Here is a 15407-nt window from a genome sequence, read left to right as displayed (position 1 = left end):
CATGAGGTTCAGTGCAGCTACCAGAGTCCCCATGGCCTAACGTAGCCCAGCAGTAGATGTTAGAGCACATGGTGGAGGGTGTCATCTGCCAATCTCTAAAGTCATGCCTTGGAAGGCCAGCGTCTCCAGGCCAAGTTCAGGCAAATGCTGGGGGGACCTCAGGTTCTCATGATTGGCACCTTATTTGAAGCCCTTCCAAGGGATGAAGTTTCACAGGAGACCCATCAAATGTCAAACTGGTGGAGAGGTTGGACATGCTCCTGGGAAAGAAAAATGAAAGAGGCCTAACGAGGGCCATGATTCTTCCCAGAAAATAATGATGGGCCCAGTGAAATATATGGCAAGCCACTTGAGCCTGGGGACATTTTAAAGCAGAGGCAGCCAAACTCCAACCCACTTTTATTTAAGTGTCAATAAAGTCTGTACGGGTGCCCAGCTCTGAGCAGTCTCCTTCCTGCTATACCTTCCAAGATAAACCGTTTGTGAAATGCACCCCCAAGGTAGTTGTGAGAAGCCCTGTGTGGGATGATTCACTGACAGCCACCTAAAATAATGACTTTGCTGATAGAGTATTTGATCTGAAGTCTTTCTTTCTGGCAATAATTAGACAGACAGCCAGCTGTCTCCCGGGCCCAAATGCTAAAATCCAGCTGCCCCAGAAACTCTAGACGGTAGGCTGCTGGGAGGCCAAGTAAAGATGGAGGGGCCCCTCCCAGCCCCACGCCCCGCCCCTGATAAGAATCCCAGTCACCTCCCTGCCTCCCTTGGGTGTTGAAAGGCTCTGAGATAACGAAGTGCCCCTCCTCTGAGTTCCTGGGAAGGAAGGTGCTAGGCAAATAAAAACCAAGGCCTGTGCAAAGAGCACCAGGAAGACCAGAATTACAAGGCAGGCTCCAGACCTGCCGGCCCCCCCACGCCCCTCAGAGCCCCAGCTCCTGAGAACTAGGCTCTTGGCACCATGACCAGGTGGAAGAAACGACTGGAGGTCCTTCTGGGTATCTTCCCTAAATCTTTCTTGACACGGATTAAAACACGCTGTCAGATCCACAAATACTGAACACACTGAGCAACCAAAGTCCAGTATATCCAGAGCCCTAAGATGCCTCAGCCTCATGCAGGGCCACCTTTGAGCTCCCTGGCTCTGCCCGAGCCAGCTCCCGAAGCCCAAGGCCCTCCCCACAGCAAGCCCTCAGGGCCTGTCTCTTCTCTCAGCTGGCCCCCTGCCAGAACTAGCCCCACAGAGGCTCAGCCTTGCCTCCCTCAGCTGAGCCTCCTGGCCTCCTCAGTCCTCTGGCCTTTGACCTGGCTGTACTCTCTCCTTCTCACCGGCTTTTTGGGGTCAGCCGCAGTGACCCTTCACACAGCAGGGCAGGAGATCGCCTTCAACCTGCCCGGTGACCACAGAGAGGTGGGGGGGTGGAGGCCAACTGTTAGGTCAATTTCACAAAAAGAGAAATAAGCTCAGAATTGATGTCGCTTCTGGAGTAGTGTTGTTGGGGTCTGGAGCTGGTGGCTGAGAAAGAATTCCTTTTTTTTTTTTTTTCTCTAGGAAAGAATTCTTAAGACATCTTTGGTGGAAAAAGATGGGTTTTTTTTTTTAAGGCACAGGGACAGGACCCATGGGCAGATTGTGAGGAGCAACTGATGACATACTTTGGGACTGCGGGAAGTAAAGACAAAGGGAAGTTCCAAAAGGATTTCCATATGCCAAAGAAGACTCACAGGATCCTGGAGGCCTGGCTATTGCTAAGCTAAGGTAGTTCTTCCCTCTAACAAGGCATTAGCATTAAGACAGTTGGGAGCTTCCCGGAAGAACTATACTCTGCGGCCTCAAGTGTTTGTCAATGGGCTGCAGGTTATAAGGACATTTGATTTTATCTGCATTTCCTTCTGCCTGTTTCCCACATCAGATTCATTCCATGGTTGTCCCCCAGACAGGTCCCAAGTGAGCACCTACAAAAGGAGCACAACTCAAGGCTCCAGGCCGCCAGCCTGTAAGCCACCATGCCCACCCTGTCCCCAAAGCCAGCCATCTTATCAAGCAGGCCAGCTTTGCGGGAGGACAACCAGAACCTAGTGGACAAATACACGTGACAGGTACACGTCAGGGAGGCATGAAGCAAAGGGGTGGAGACCTCCACATCTCTTGTTTCACTTCATGCTTCCAGGGAATGACCCAGCTGGAGGGACCTATGAGTTTCCCCATTGTAACCTTTCACTTCACAGGTGGGGAAACTGAGGCTCAGAGACAGGAATGGGGATACAAGCTCATGGCTGTTATGCAGACTGTGCACTCCCATGATCAGAGCTGGGCAAACTGCAAGGTTCAGCCAGGAGTGGGGGTGAATGAGCACCCCTTGCTGATGGCTGGGGTGTCAGAGTCTCACTCACCCCCAACATGCCCATGCAAACATCTCCCCTCCAGCTCCCATATACATCTAAGTCTCCCTGTACAAGTCCTGGCCACTAGGTCTTCTGGAAAGAGTATGAAGTCAAGCATCAGAAGCTCCAGTTGGCAGCTGAACCTCTGAGTGTGCTTGGGCCTGTTCTCAACTTTTCCCGTGAAGGAGTTGATCTGAATGAATCCTGGGTCTTTCTGGTCTCAATGTTCATCTTGGGATTCCAGGACTCCCTTTGGGAAAGTAGTCACCTCCTTGAAGGGACCAGATGTGGCCATGTGAGGCAGACACCAAGGAGAGGACAGGGGTAAATGCTGGATTATGGCGGAAGGTGAGAACAGGAAGGCTGCCGGAAAGACGAGGCAAGACACTGAGGAGGAAGACAAGCAGGACCCCAAGGCCAGAGAGAAGCCTGAGGGCAGATTGAAGCCCATTTGGGGCTCCCTGATGGTGCAGCCCAGCCAGAGGCCCCAGAGTCCTGGAATTTCCAGCCCCTTCTTTCTCCAGATGGAAAAGCCAAGGCTCACCTTGAGCTCAGGTCAACCTGGAATGGCTCACACCAGACATTTGCACATGCAGGGTCTCATTGGCACTTGATCATCTACCTGTGCAGTCAGGATTGATAACTTTAATTTGCAGACAAGAACACTGAGGCCAGAAAAGTGGAGCCAGGGCTGAACTGGGATGGAGCTTTGCCAGGAGCAGCAGGGACTCCATGGCCGGACCAGTGCCCTCCCCACTGTGTGCTGTGTGGCCCTTGGCCTCATCACAGCCCCACTCATGTCCAGATCCCTGTGTCGAGAAGCTTGGAATCTAGGACTGCTTCCAGTCAGGAAATCAGAAGTATCAAGATTTTATGTTCAATACTAGACTTGGCCTTCTGTCAATCTTTTTATTCATTTTATTTCCCTTTCATTTGTGAGGTACTGTGCTACACTGTAGTTTTGCAGTTTGTTTAGGGCATGGGCTTTAAAATGATCTTGTGTGTTATTGCTATGGTGCAACTGAGCATTGCTGCACTGTCTGGTGGGGGGAGCCCCCCTCCTAAGACCTGAGGCTCTGAACCCCCAAGGCCCCGCAGAGAAGCCTGTGTCCTCAGCTGTGACTGTGGGGTGAGGAGTGGAGACTGTGGGAGCCGAGAGGAGGAGGGAAGAGAAAGAGCCTGAGAGAGCTGTAAAAGTGAGGAGGTAATCACTGGAGAAGTTCCTCTCCATCATTAAAGAGGATCTTAATTAAAGTCCCCGAAATAGATACCGAAAACAAGCAACAGCTGTGGGAACCAGATTGGGCAGGGATAGCCAGGCTGCCCAGAGGTGCTGGGTGTTAGCTGGCTGGCTCCTCACCTGTCATTAGGGAGTGGGAAATCGCCCCACATCAAAGCCAGCCAGGAAGGAATGTGACAAATGCCATTCACCTTTAAATGGTGATGAAAATAAATGCCGAAGTCTGCCAACCATTGTGTGCGAAAACTCCTCAGGCAGAAGGACAATCCCCAGAGAGAGAGGCCAGGTGTGTCCAGCCAGGAAGTAAAGATGGGATGCCTGGATCTGGGAAAAGAGTCCTCCCTCTGCTCTGCGGTCTCGTTAGGGATGCACTTCACTTGACCTTTGACCTTTGGGTTACTTGGGGCTGAGACCCTCCGTGATCCTAGGAGAAGAATAAGCAGTTGAGTAGCCCCTTTCTGCCTGTTGTCCCACCACCCTGCCCAGTCACCTAGGCTGGTTCCTTCACTCCCTGAGCTCCCTGCCACGTCAGAGTCTTAGTGGGCGAGGCAGGTATCAGAGGATACCCCTGGCTGACACTGACACTGGGTCACAGTCACTTCCTGTCTTGGAATCCCTGATTTCCCTCTTCTGGGAGGCAATTATTTTCTTTTTTGTAATCCTAGACAAAAAATAAAGTTAAATTAAATAACCTCTGAGCCAAGGAGACTTCATTTCAGCATAATTCAGACTGTGGGGGAATGGCAGCAGGTTGGCATTTCCAGGTCAGATGGTGGTTGACACTGACAGGAGTTTGCCAGTGTCTGCCTGGAAAATGGAGCCCTGGGAGTCAGCTGGCCAGTCTTTTGCCCTGGCGATGTGCTGATACAGTCTTAGATGGGGGGCTGGCCACAGAAGGTGGAAGAATATTTTTTGTGAGAAGGGTGGGGCTACGCATTCATCCAGTTGAAGGAGAACAGTCAATCCCAGCACCTTTTCGAGGCTGCCTTGAGTAGAAAGCCAAGGAACAGTGGCACAGAGACCCAGAGATGGAAGCAGGGACAAAGGAAGACCCAGAGGGAATTAGGAAGGCAGGGAGGGGCACATCACTGCAGAGCAGTCTGGACCGAAACGCTGGCTTTCCCAAATAGCTTTCTCTTGGCACTTGACTTCCAAATCCAATACCAAGAGAGGCCAGCCTGTCCTCTCCTGTCCCAGCCTTTAACTTCGAATCCTACACGCATTGCATGGCAAGTTCAAAGCAAGGTCCAATGACTCTTCCTTTCCCTCCAGCAGCAGGTGTGGCCCAGGTTCCCTGACAGCCTTGTGCAGGGAAGAACTCGGAGTTCCCCAAGGGCAGAAACGCAGGTCTGCTTCTTGGCTTCTGAAGAGACAGAAATGTACAGGAAAGCCAGGCATGTGTGTTTTCCACTAGGCACAGAGGGAATGCCCTGGCTGTTCAACAAGGCCAGCAAGAGCAAAGGAGGGGGCCTGGCCAGACCCTTGGGCTGGGAAGATGTTTAGATGTGGGGCAGGCAGCTCTGAACCCCAGTAGAGGCAGGAGCCCAATGGAACAGAACCTGCTATCTTCTAAACCAGGTGGCCCTGAGAGTGGTTTCCCCCTCTACAGGTGAATTCGTGTGTGTGTGTGGGGGGGGGGGGGGGGTGCCATGGTAATGCTGTCTCAGACCAGCACACACTGGCCCAGGCTCTTGTGATCCCGCCACCTCAGGCCAACGTCAAAGAAAGCAGACAGAAGCGCCTCACATAATGCATCCTCTGGACCACATCCACGAGGCCTGTCGCTGGCACTCTGGATGCCAGCCCACCCTTTGGCTGCTGGCCCTATTAGAACCTCGAAGAGAGGTCCCCGAGCCCAACAGATAGGTCAGAGTTGTGTTGTCTCTTCCATCCTCATGACCCAACTGTCAACTTTTCAAGTGTAAACAGGAGAAGAGGAAAGGGAATCGGCCACACATGTGTGGTCACTCACGCAGCAAAGCAAGCATTAACTCCACTGCACACTGCAAGTTTCTTTGTGGAAACTGGGCCAATATAATGGAACAGGCTTCCTGGCAGAGGACTGGAGAATCTACTTGACAAGTGGAATTTCCACTCCCATCCTGAGAGAATGGCGCACACAGGCACGATTAGCTCACCTTGTTTTAAGAATCCCAAAGTTTCCCCAGCTCAGAAATAACAGCTGGGCAAATCCCCAGCTGGGTGAGTGCGGGCGAGAGGGTGTTTGTGGTGGGTGGAGGCCCTGTCCTTTCTCCAGTGGAGAAAGCCATTTATGACCTCACAGGATGAAAGGAACCAACCCAGGCCCGCTGAGCTGTTATTATAACAATTATCAAGACCTATCACCTCCCTTTGGGAAATGTTCCCTTTCAAGTTGTAGTGCCCTCGTGTACCCTGGCTCACAGCCTTTCACAGTCATTACCAGGTGCCCAGGGCAACTGATTAATAATGCTTTCTTTCCGATGTGGATGGACGTGACCTGTTTAAAGGGCCATGGCTTCTCAAGAGCTCATTAAAGCCACTGCAAGGTAGTGGAGACGAAGTGTGTGCATGCTGTCCTTGTTACATTCATGATAGCCTCCCCCAGGCTCGTCCAGGTGACTAAACATGCCCAAGTCTTGTCTCAGGAGGTGTACATAGCTTTGATCCTGCTCAGCCTCCCTGCCCTGCTCAGAAATACAAGGTAAGGGGGATGGGAGGGGGACAAGGAGAATATTTTCCCAATTTCACCTCTCTCCCCGCAGGGTAATCCACCACTGCCCACACCTAAGCTACAGAAGCTTCTGAATATTTTGAGCTTGGGGCTTCAGGACATGTACTGATCCCATTTTCTTCTAGAAGCTGATTCAGGACCAGCAGTTGACTCCCTTCTGGCTCTTTTTCCTGGATTCAGGTTCTTGGGAGAAGGAGGCCTTCTCCCCATCCCCTTCACCCTCATTTGACTGTCCCCATTGCCATGGGCTAGCGACAAAAAACAGTGACACTGGATTCTTGAGGAAATAATGTCAAACCTACAGGAACTCTAGAAACATCTATTACAGGCTCCTCATCTTACAGATGGGCAACACAGCAAGCAAGCGACAGAGACAAAGTGGGATCCAGCATTTCCATTCTGGGGTACCAAAAACAGTTGCATTCCCATGTCATTGCTTAGGAGTCCACTCATGCTTTGCTTACAAATATTTTTAAACGTGACACAATTTAGAAATATGCTTTCTTTTAAGACAAAATGTGCCAAGCCCTTTGAGATTTAGTCCTTTAGACTCACAAACACTCTGAGATCGGTATGAAAGTTATTCCCATTTTAAAGATGAGAAAGTCAAGCCCCAGTGAGTCACATGTTCAGGGTTACACAGATGAGAAGTGATGGAGCTGGAGCTCAAACTCAGTGGGTCCCGGGCTTGCTCCCAGCAACTTGGCGCTATGGTTCCCAACATCTCATGTTCCAGAAGCAAACAACCCTTTCAAGAAGACTTCCCATATTTCAATCCCTCTTTTTCCTAGTGGGAACTGAATTATTCTTCCTCATAGCCAGGAGCACTCTTCATAGCCCTCAGGTATCTGGTCACCAGATGTGAGCTCTCGAGGATGAACAGGGCTGGCTGTGGCTCGAACCTCCCAGAACCCGTCAAAGCCTTTTGTCCATCGTGCTCCTCCCAGAGCAGAACTGACAAGACACACAAAAACCCAGTCTTCATTTCTTTCCATGCCAAGTTTCCTACCCAAAATTGTCCTCTCTAACGCAACTGACTCACCTTCTGGGTCACAAGAACTTTGAATTTATTTGTTTGCTTGCTTGTTTGTTTGTTTGTTTAGAAGATCAATTCTGTCCTTAAATTGTAGCAGATTTACCTTAGGAACACATGCAAAAGAAAGTGCCACAGGTCTCTTGGATTTGTGTCCTCTGCTGGGCTCACCTGACTCCTCTGAATGACCAAGGCCAGCAGCTGCTGAATATTCAGTCCAGGCCCTCAGCTTCCTCCCCTGTGCAATCTAGAAACTTCTGTCTCCTGCAGGAATAGAGGCTGCTCCTGCCTCAGGGACAGAGTCTCAATGGGGGTTCAGGACAGTGAAGGGTCAGAGGAAGGGACAGAAGAAGAGTGGGAGGTATTCACAAGCAGGAAGGCAGTCCCTGGGGATGAGCATGCAGGCAAGAGGGAGGAGGAGGAGACAGCAAAAAGCAGAGGCAAGGGAAAGAATGTGCATGGGGAGGGCCACAGGATCCCAGGAAGAGACAGTGCTGTGCAAGGGGTAGGGGTGGGACTGGTTTCCCATACCCTGGGGCTGCCAGGGTTGCCCTTGGGAAAAGCACCCACAACTGGGCTGCCCCCGAGTGAGGTCTGGGAGAAGTGAGTCCCAGAGAGGGTGTGGAGAGGCAGACTGGGGAAGAGAGACCCCATAGGAAGTCCGGGCACAGTAAGAAAAAGAAGCAAGGGCTAGAGAGGGAAGGGAAGAAGGGACCAGCAGGCCATTCCGGGCCATGTCTCAGCTGTCTTCTGTGGCTCTTGGGGCCCTCTTGTGCCATCTTGGGTGCTTCCTTCCTCCAGGCTTCACCCAAGCCCCATGGCCAGCCCGGGAGACCCTGGCAGACATATCCCCTCTTTCCATCACAGTCTAAGAGGAAGAGATGGTGTGTCCATGCGGCCAAGAAATCCGAGCCCTATGTCCTATGTGGCAGCACCTCCCTGTGGCCCCATAGGACACAATTCCCCATTAAGGATTTTTCTACCCATTCTATAGATGGGGAAACTGAGGCTCCAAGAGGGATATCTTACTGCCTGTCAGGGACAAAGTGCTTAAGACAGGGCCTAGGCATACAGCCAGTGCTCAGTCAATGTCAACTACAGTTGTTGCTGTCTCAAAGCCTGAACACCTTTGTCTTGTTTGGGGCCATCCCAGAGCATGCTGTCTCCACATTTCCCTGGTCCAACCCTTGGCTCTTACTTTAGGGGATTGGGTGTCCAGGAAAACCCCCCAGGGCACCAGCCAGAGAGGTAGGAGGGAAGAAAGAGGGTCTTATTTACCTTTCCCTTGGGAAAGAAGGCATGATGTGCTGGAAATAGCACAGGCTTGGAGTGCAAACCCAGCACTGACCCTCTTCCTGACTAAGTGGACTTGAGGGAGTCACTTAACTGCCCCGAATCTCAGTTTCATCATCTGTACAATGGAGATGCTGCTTTGTTCCTGGAGGGATTAAGGGGGGATCGCCAGTGCCAGCACCTTACAGCTATGGGTACTCCACAAATACGAATTCCTTCCCCTTCCCTGAAGGGAGCTTCCCTTTGCCCAGTTAACAGGGGTGAGTGGGTGTCGATCTTGGAGAGGCTGCGTCGAGGGCTGTCCCACGTATAAGACACTTGGTTAGGCATCCAGACGTCCAGAGGTGCCCAAGACAGGCTGTCAGGCTGGCCTGGCCCTGATGCTGACAGCTTGTAGTGCCACTCAGGCACGAACACGGGGGCCAGCTGGGGCAGCAGAGGTGGCAGAGTCTGGGCTGCAGGTGAAGGAGAGCCAGGCCTGTCTTCCCCACTGCCCCCCAATACCTAGCACTATGCCCAGGCTGAGGAGAGGAAGTGCTGTGGGCTGGGCTGGATGAGCCTGAGGTTGAGCACAGGCCTCCCTAGAAACACAAGTTGTGAAACATCAACATAATTATGAAAATGCAAGCATAGGAACTTTTGCTTATGGGAACTAATGGTTTTTAATGAAGGAAATCAGCTTAGTTAAATCAAATTATTAGCTTTGCAATAGATGTGTAAACAGGAACTTAATGAATTTGTTGATTGCTCTTGCCTACTAAAAAGACATTACAGGAGTCCTCAGTCTAGCCTAAATACACACACCTGAGCTCCCCTCCCCCGTGTGGGCAACTCCCCAAACACACACCCCACAACCCCCGGCCACCCCCCACACACCGGGAGCTCCCCAGGCAGAGAATGTTTCTCTCCCATCAGCTCAAAGGACCACAAAGGGCGGGGTGCTTCTCTATGAAAAATCTTGTGCTTCTGTTCTCCTCTGTACACTCTGAACGTGGTTGCTGCCCAGGAGACCGTCCCTGGAGATTACAGGATCCAGGAGACAGAGGCCAGACGAGGAGGAAGGTTAAGACACTGGGCATCCACACCCCAGCCCCTGTGCACACATCAACTCACTTGACCCCGGAGGGACAACTCCTACTCTTATTCCCACTTTAAAGCCTAGGAAACTGAGGTGCTGTGGAAGGGATGGGCTGGTGGTGGTCGAGCCGGCCTGGGCAACAAGCTCCAGAAGGGCACTGTTCCTAGTCTTCTCTGACCTCAGGAGGGACTTGGGGCCAGGAAGGGGAGGGAGCAGAGAGGAAATCTCTCACTGGGAGGGGAACTCATTGGTGCAGAGGAGCATATTTGAAGGCCATTTGGGATTGGGAACCAGAAGTCAAGGCTCAATGCTGGGATCCTTTGTGAGCCATGAAATGGAAATGGGGCCTCCCATCTCTAGGACACCCTGGAGCCATGATGTCCCCATGGCTTCTCCTTAGGAACTTGTCAGAGGAGAAATCCTAGGGTCTCGTCCAAGAGGAGGTATAGAGAAGCCCCTCTCCCCTGAAACACCCGCGTCCACACACCGTCAGTATCGGCCAGGCAGGTGTCTCTTACTTCCAGGGCTGGGGGCAGGGTGCTGGTCCTGGGGTTGTATGAATAATGTAATGATCTCAGGCAGGGGCTGGGGTGAGGGCCAGGTGGGAGCTGAGGCAAACAGCAGACAGACACTCCCAAGAGACAGCTCACCCAAACCACCTCCGAGATACCATCAGGCAGTTACACCGCAAACTGCTTGTTGGAGCAGCAGCAGGAGACCCCGCCACTGCTGTCTCTCACCTGGGGTTCACAGATGGAAACATTAGTCAGAGAGAGGGAGGGAGAACGTGCTGAAACCACCGCAGGCCCTGGCCAGGTTCCCCCCATAAATGGGCCAGCCTGCAAGTCTCCGTGAGCTTGTTTCTGCTCCGGAGCTGGGGAGAGAGGAAGGGCGATGCCGCAGCCCCTGCCCTAGGGTGATGGAAGAACAGACTCAACCCTTGCCATCTGAGCCTTAGGCCAGGGCAAAGCCAGAAGCCACCATGCGGCAGCTTTGGGGAGTCACGTCTTATTTGGGAGAATCACATTTTCTGCACTCTGACCCTTGGAGCCTGCCATTAGTTAGAGGCAAAATATTCTCCATTAGGACCCCAGAGATTCAGAGCCATTACTAAGAGACCTAAACCAAGGGCAGGTGGGTGGATGGGTGGAGGGTAGCAGAGTAGAGGGGTACAAGAGGAACTTCTGGGCCACTGCTCACTGCTGAAAATAAGAGGGAGTGGAGATAGCTCCAAACTGGGTAGAGCAGCACAGTATCCACGGTCTTGCCACTCCAGTGGATGGAAGTGGATTGGACACTGTGTCCATACCTCCTGGAGAGAATCTCTATGAGAGCCTATCTCCAGGGAATATGGCTATAACCTCAGGGTGCCTGGCCAGGCACAATGGACTGATTTGGTATCTTCAGAATCCCTTCCCGGGAGGAACAAGTCTCTTCTCAAGTCGAACCCAGTGATTTAGAATCTGGAAACTGAAAAATTAGCCTGCCACTGGACTCAGCCTTAAGAGAGGGGTTGCCGCCAGGGCAGAAGAATCAGCCCAAGGAGAGAAGGAAGAGGCCTCCTTTCTAGCTCCCTGGCCCCAGCCATAAATGGTCCCACCCTCTCCATAATTCCCTTTACATACCGTACATTCTTCTACCAGCACAGTGTGTACTAATTAAAGATGCACCTCCTTCACTACACAAGCTGCTTAAGGGTAGAGATGGTGTGTCTGACTCAGAGCGTGGGTTCCCAGTATTTGTTGCAGTAATGGATGGATGAATAGATGAATTAAGCAGATGGATGGATGGCAGATGGCTGGAAGGGTGGATGGATGGGTGGCAAATAGATGAATGAATGGATGGATGGATGGTTGGCTTATGGATGAAGAGATGAATATTAAACCCATATCCGCCAGCACCCCTAGTGGCCACAGTATGCTTTGCCTTACTCTTGGGTTAGAGGCATCAGCCCTTCTCCATTCTAGCTCCATGCAACTGATCTAAATGTCCACCGGTGTCCTCACATGAAAAATTTCCTTCTCATTTAGATGCCAAGTCCTATTTCCTCCCACTCTTCTAAAACCTCACTCAGGATTATGGTTGTATCAAAGAACTTCTACGGTCTTACTGGCATATGGGCAGGGAAGAAGGGTCAGAGTCAGAGCTGGTTGAGGAACAGAAAGGCTTCCAAGGGAAAGTAAGACAGAGTCCCACCTGCTCCCATTCAATCCCTATCTGGTCTCTAGAGATGGAGCGAGGACAGGGCAACCCAAAGGAAGGGCAATTCTGGTACTCCCTGTCCCCAGGCCCCCTCAGATCATGAGGTGGAATGTCCAGTAATGAATGGAATCATGAGCCAGAGTCACTCACCTTTACCCCCAAACCAACTCAGCTCCAACCCCAATAACAATAAAATAACAAACACCTAACTACTACCATGTGCCAGGCACCTGTCCTAGTGTTTAACATATATGAACTCATTTAAACCCCATAACAACCCTGTGAGGCAAGGGTTCTTATTATCTTCATTTTACAAATGAGGTTACATAACCTGTTTAAGGTCAATAGCTAATAAATTGTAGAGCCACAATTTAAGCCCAGAAATCATGGATCTCGAGTCTTTGCTCTTAACCACTAGAGCATCCTGCAACCCTGATTTCAGACCTGGACCCAACTTAACCCTAACACCATCCTCCCCAATATTACCCAAACCCCACCCCCAATGCCCACCTCCCCATTCACTCACTCTTTACACCTTGACCTCACCAGCAATAGGAACTTCTAGAAACAAGTTCAATTGCCAGAAAATATAGGGAATAAAGGAACAAAGTAAAGGATACTAGAAGGTGGCAAACAGACAAAATACAAAACGTGGGACATTTTACAGAGCAAGTGACCTGGTATCGCAGCAAGTCAATGGCATGAAAAAATTAAAAGGGGAGGGAGAAATGCTCTAGATTCAGAAAATTATGAATCATAATGACCAAATATTAAAGGTGACTCTTGTTTGCATCCTGCCCAGTTTGAATAAATCAACCATAAAAAGCCATTTTTGAGGTAGTCGAAATACTTTGATAACGAGCTATTGGAGAATACCAAGGAAAACCGTGTTAATTTTGTCAGGTGTGATAATGAAATTCTGATCCTGCAAGAAAATAGTCATTATTATACTGAAATACAATTGATTTTCACTATTCTGGGAAGTTATGCTATATAAAGTCATCACAACACTGAGTTATCGAATACTGACTCCTTGCTCCCAGAGAAAATACAGGATAGGTCCCTATGAAGTGCTGGTCACATTTTCATCAACCGATCAATACGTGGCCTTGTTTTATGTCTGTGTCTGTTTAAAGAAGCCTTATTTCATACATATTGTTTATTCATTAAACACTGAATCTGGCCAATAGCATTGTAATTCATGAAAGTGAATAATTCATACAAGCCTGAATGCAGCTCATCTGCTCATCTAACACACGTATTTTCTCCAGAAGAGAGAATGGAGCTTCTTCATAGCTTCCTTGAACCCAGGAGCACTAAACAGAAAAACCACCAGCAAAAAGAAACAAAAATGCAAAAAATGTGGCATCAGATAGACTATAAAAAGGACGCTCTCTCGTTGTGGTAGGAGAGCTGAAACAAAAAGGCAGAACAAAGTTGTTAGGAGAGTAGATCTTAAATATTCTCCCCCACAAAAAAAAAAAAAAAAAAAAAAAAAGAAGTAGTAACTATGTGACATGATAGAAGTAGCTGGGGGGGGGGGATAATCATATTGCAATATATAAGTGTATCAAATCAACACCTTGTACACCTCAAACTTACACAATGTTATATGTCAATTACATCTCAATAAAGCTGGGGGAAAGAAATGAAAAATGAAAAGAAAAAAAAAAAAAAAGGAAGAACACTGGCTTGTTTGACCTCAGCTAAGAAGAGGCGGTGACTCAAATTTTTCACCACTCTATGTCCGTGAGGGCCCACCGAAGCAGCACCAGGGTTGATTTGGGCGTTATAAATTTTAGCACTAGATGGACTCGCAAATACAGAATCTGTGAATAATGAGGCATGACTGTTTTAAGAGTGAAACGGCATGGGGTCCAGGATTTTCTTGAAATCACTCCAGGAGTTGGGGGAGAAAGGATGGGGAAAGCTAGACGGACGGATTATTGATAACTGCTGACTGTGGATGATGGGTCTGGGGGTCCAGGTCCTCTGACAGGCAGACACCAAGATGGGATTAAAGATTTTATCTTGGGGGCACCTGGACGGCTCAGTTGGTTAAGCATCTGGCTTTGGCTTGATGTCAGGAAATCCCGTGCTCCTTGCTTAGTGGAGATGTCTGCTTCTCCCTCTGCCCCTCGTCCTGCTCATGCTCTCTCTCTCTCTCTCTCTTTCACATAAATAAATAAATATTTATTTATATTTCACATAAATAAATTGGGGGCACCTAGGTGGCTCTGTGGTTGAGCATCTGCCTTCGGCTCAGGTCATGATCCTGGGGTCCTGGGATCGAGTCCTACTTCTCCTTCTGCCTATGTCTCTACCTCTCTCTGTGTGAATAAATAAAATCTTTAAAAACTAATAAAAAATAAAATCTTTAAAAAAAAAAAAAGGTTTTCTTATAATAGAGGAAATGCCTGTGATAAAGGATGTAAAGAAAGAACCAGGAAGGATGGGACAGCCGTCATTCTAGGTGCAAGTCTGACGCTTTGTGAAGGGGGAAGGAAGAGAAGGTTGGATTAGCCCACCCGAGAGACTACAATGCCATTGTGGGATCCGAGGACACTTGCGCAAAGCTGTGGGGGAGACCTCAAGTGGCAGTCACGAGCAGAGGAGCCCATGTCTCCCAGGACAGGGTTGCCTTAGCCTTAGTTCCAGGCTCTGGGCCAACAGCATAAGGATTCAGAGCCCTGCAGCTAGGTCCCTCATCAGGTAGGGCCCCTACAGCGGGATGTCCTCTGAGCATGCTCTCCTGGCTACCGTGTTAATAGTTCATTAAATAATTCTCTCTACTTTTGAATAAGTTTAAAATTTTTCTCAATGAATATTCAAAAGACAAAAGACTGTAGAAAGCAGGAAAGTCTAGGGGAGGGAACCCTGGGTGGCGCAGCGGTTTGGTGCCTGCCTTTGGCCCAGGGCGCGATCCTGGAGACCCGGGATCGAATCCCACGTCGGGCTCCCGGTGCATGGAGCCTGCTTCTCTCTCTCCTTCTGCCTATGTCTCTGCCTCTCTCTCTCTGTATGACTATCATAAATAAATAAAAATTAAAAAAAAAAAAAGAAAGTCTAGGGGAAAGGAAGCATAACCAAGTTAGTGCCGGCTACAGACTGCTTGAAGGCAAGCAGTCCATGCAAGCAACACTTCCCTTTTTAATTCTACAGGTTTGTATCACAATGCAATATGGTTTCCAAATCACCTCCACTAGTCTGCCTTGAACCCTCACATCTACTTCATGAGACTGCAAAGGCAGGCACTGGGGTAGCCTTATATCCATTGGACAGATGAGTAAATCTCTCCGAGCACCCAAACCTCACTTTGGTCAAGAGAGTTGCCCGCAGTCATCCTGCTGAGTGGGGGCCAAGGTGGAAAACTAGTCCTGTTTCTCAGTTCAGCGGACCTTCCTGGCCCACCCTGCAAGCATTAAGACTTGCGGTGTCAGCTGGATTCCTCTGAACCCACGTGGAG

The 15407-nt window shown here is 49.8% G+C and overlaps 1 long non-coding RNA gene across 1 annotated transcript; it reads right to left on the bottom strand.

Moving 5' to 3' along the window:
• Window positions 1-3281: 3281 nt before the first annotated feature.
• On the bottom strand, window positions 3282-5864 carry LOC111090668. The gene is made up of 3 exons (XR_005372585.1): window positions 5761-5864; window positions 4315-4985; window positions 3282-4046 (listed from the first exon to the last, which is right to left on the bottom strand). It is a non-coding gene; the product is annotated as an uncharacterized LOC111090668 (long non-coding RNA).
• Between the last annotated feature and the right edge of the window lie 9543 nt (window positions 5865-15407).

Source organism: Canis lupus, chromosome 17 (genome assembly GCF_011100685.1).
Source record: "Canis lupus familiaris isolate Mischka breed German Shepherd chromosome 17, alternate assembly UU_Cfam_GSD_1.0, whole genome shotgun sequence".
NCBI classification, from domain to species: Eukaryota; Metazoa; Chordata; class Mammalia; order Carnivora; family Canidae; genus Canis; species Canis lupus.
The sequence above is the reverse complement of the archived record's forward strand: the minus strand, read 5'-3'. Positions and strand labels throughout refer to the sequence as shown.